This window comes from Heterodontus francisci, chromosome 34 (genome assembly GCF_036365525.1).
Source record: "Heterodontus francisci isolate sHetFra1 chromosome 34, sHetFra1.hap1, whole genome shotgun sequence".
Lineage (NCBI taxonomy): Eukaryota > Metazoa > Chordata > Chondrichthyes > Heterodontiformes > Heterodontidae > Heterodontus > Heterodontus francisci.
The window spans coordinates 40,822,281-40,825,367 of NC_090404.1; the positions used below are offsets into that span (position 1 = coordinate 40,822,281).

Genomic DNA, 3,087 nt, shown 5'->3' on the forward strand with positions numbered 1-3,087 from the left:
GATGATAAGGACCAATCTTCTCTTCAACCCAGGACCGAATCCGCTTCCACCACACACTCGGTCTTGGACAAAGCTTTGGCCCCAGCACTGATCCTTGAGGCACTCCACGAGTTGCAGTCTGATATCTTGAAAATGCTCCATTTATCCCTACTTGTTGTTTTCTGTCTGTTAACATCCAAGTCCTCCTTGCATTTTAATATATTACTTCAATTCCATGAGCCTTTATCTAGTGTATTAATCTTCGATGGTATCTTACCGAATGCCTTTTGGAAATCCAATTATACTACATTCCTGTCCTTTCAGTTACATCCTCAGAATTCTGGAATAAATCTGTCAATCAAGATTTCCATTCGGTAAAAACATGTTGACTTCGTTTGATCAGAGAATGATTTTCCCAGTGCTTGTTAATACTTCCTTTCTGATAGATTCGGACATTTTCCAGACGACTGATGTTCGGCTAACTTGCCTGTAATTCCCCATACTACGTGTCGAGCAATGTGGCTCCTGTGGCGCAATCGGTAAGCGCGTGGTACTTATACAGCAGTGCAATTAATGAGCTATGCCGAGGTTGTGAGTTCGAGCCTCATCTGGAGCACAGAATTTTAGACATGGGGAGCAATGAGCAACAGCTGTCCTGTGTGGAGAGCAGTCATTCGTTCGTCTGAACTGGCCAGAAGAAGGAGAATAATAAAACTGTGATGTGACATCAAAGGAACAGGAGCCACATGTGGTGAGAGCACTGCAAAACTTCATAGTTATTTCCAGCAGAGAAGGAGACAACTCGGTCCATGCCATCTCTGCACAGAGCAACGCAGTCAGGCTTGATGCCCATAGCCCTGCAAGTCTGCTTTTCTCAGAATTCCTCCTGAAGGCATTGATCATTTCTGCTTCCACCACTCTTGTGGGCAGCGAGTTCCAGGTCATTATCACTTGAAATATAAAAACAGTGCTTCCTCATACTCCCCCACATCCTTTTTTTCCACAGAACTGGCAATTTGTGGTCGCTACTCCTTGTGCAGTCTGTTAATGGGAACAATGTTTCCTTGTCTAACTTATCCAAGCCTGTCATAATCTGGTACACTTCTATTAAATCTCCCCTCAATCTCTTTTGTTCTAAGGAGAATAACCCCAGCTCTGCCAACCTAAAATAAAAGCAAAATACTGCGGATGCGAACCTAACCTTGTAACTAAAATGCTCCGTCCCTGGAACCCTTCTGCTAAATCTCCTCTGAACCCTCTCAAGGACCCTCATATCATCGAACATAGTACATAGAACAGTACAGCTCAGTACAGGCCCTTCAGCCCACGATGTTGTGCCCACACTTTTACCTACTCGAAGATCAAATTACCTACATACCCTTCATTCTACTATCATCCATGTGCCTATCCAAGAGTTGCTTCAATGTCCCTAATGTATCTCCTTCTACTACCACCGCTGGCAGTGCATTCCACGCACCCACCACTCTCCGTGTAAAGAACCTACCTCTGACATCTCCTCCAAACCTTCCTCCTGTCACCTTAAAATTATGCCCCCTGGTGATAGCCCTTTCTGCCCTGGGAAAAAGTCTCTGGCTATCCACTCTATCTATGCTTCTCATCATCTTATGCACCTCTAACAAGTCACCTCTCATCATTCTTCGCTCCAATGAGAAAAGCCCGAGCTCCCTCAACCTTTCTGCATGAGACATGCCCTCCAGTCCAGGCAGCATCCTGGGAAATCTCCTCTGCAAACTCTCTAAAGCTTCCACATCCTTCTTATAATGAGGCGACCAGAACTGAACACAATATTCCAAGCGTGGTCCAACCAGGGCTTTGTAGAGTTGCAGCAGAACCTCGCTGCTCTTAAACTCAATCCCCCTGTTAATGAAAGCCAACACATCATATGCCTTCTTAACAAACCTATCAACTTGGGTGGCACCTTTGAGGGATCTATGGACATGGACCCCAAGATCCCTCTGTTCCTCCACACTGCCAAGAATCCTGTCTTCAAGCCTGTATTCTGCATTCAAATTCGACCTTCCAAAATGAATCACTTCACACTTTTCCAGGTTGAACTCCATCTGCCACTTCTCAGCCCAGCTCTGCATCCTGTCAATGTCCCGTTGCAACCTACAACAGCCTTCCACACTATCCACAACTCCAGCAACCTTTGTGTCATTGGCAAAATTACTAACCCAACCTTCCACTTCCTCATCCAAGTCATTTATAAAAATCACAAAGAGCAGAAGTCTCAGAACAGATCCCTGCAGAACACCACTGGTCACCGAGCTCCAGGCTGAATACTTTCCACCTACTACCACACTCTGTCTTCTATGGGGCAGCCAATTCTTTATCCAGACAGCCAAATTTCCCTGTATCCCATGCCTCCTTACTTTCTGAATGAGCCTACCATGGGGAACCCTTTCAAACGCCGTGCTAAAATCCATATACACTACATCCACTGCTCTTCCTTCATCAATGTGTTTTGTCACATCCTCAAAGAATTCAATAAGGCTTGTGAGGCATGACCTGCCCCTCACAAAGCCATGCTGACTGTCTCTAATCAAATTATGCTTTTACAAATAATCATAAATCCTGTCTCTCAGAATCCTCTCCAATAATTTGCCCACCACCAAGGTAAGACTGACTGGTCTGTAATTCCCAGGGTTATCCCTATTCCCTTTCTTGAACAAGGGAATAACATTTGCCACCCTCCAATCATCTGGTACCACTCCAGTGGACAGTGAGGACGCAAAGATCGTCAAAGTTCTCCCTGTGTCTGCGTGGGTTTCCTCCGGGTGCTCCGGTTTCCTCCCACATGCCAAAGATTTGCAGGTTGATAGGTTAATTGGCCATTATAAATTGCCCCTAGTATAGGTAGGTGATAGGGAAATATAGGGACAGGTGGGGATGTGGTAGGAATATGGGATTAGTGTAGGCTTAGTATAAATGAGTGGTTGATGGTCGGCACAGACTCGATGGGCCGAAGGGCCTGTTTCAATGCTGTATCTCTAAACTAAACTGAATCATCGCCAATGGCAAGGCAAATTCTTCCCTCGCTTCCTGTAATAACCTTGGGTATATCCCTTATGGCCCCGGGGACTTATC

General features: G+C 45.5%; 1 non-coding gene across 1 annotated transcript; it reads left to right on the forward strand.

The window, feature by feature from the left end:
- The first annotated feature begins 500 nt into the window (after positions 1–500).
- trnai-uau (transfer RNA isoleucine (anticodon UAU)) lies at positions 501–595 on the forward strand. The gene is made up of 2 exons: positions 501–538; positions 560–595. It is a non-coding gene; the product is annotated as a tRNA-Ile (tRNA).
- The last annotated feature ends 2,492 nt before the right edge of the window (positions 596–3,087 follow it).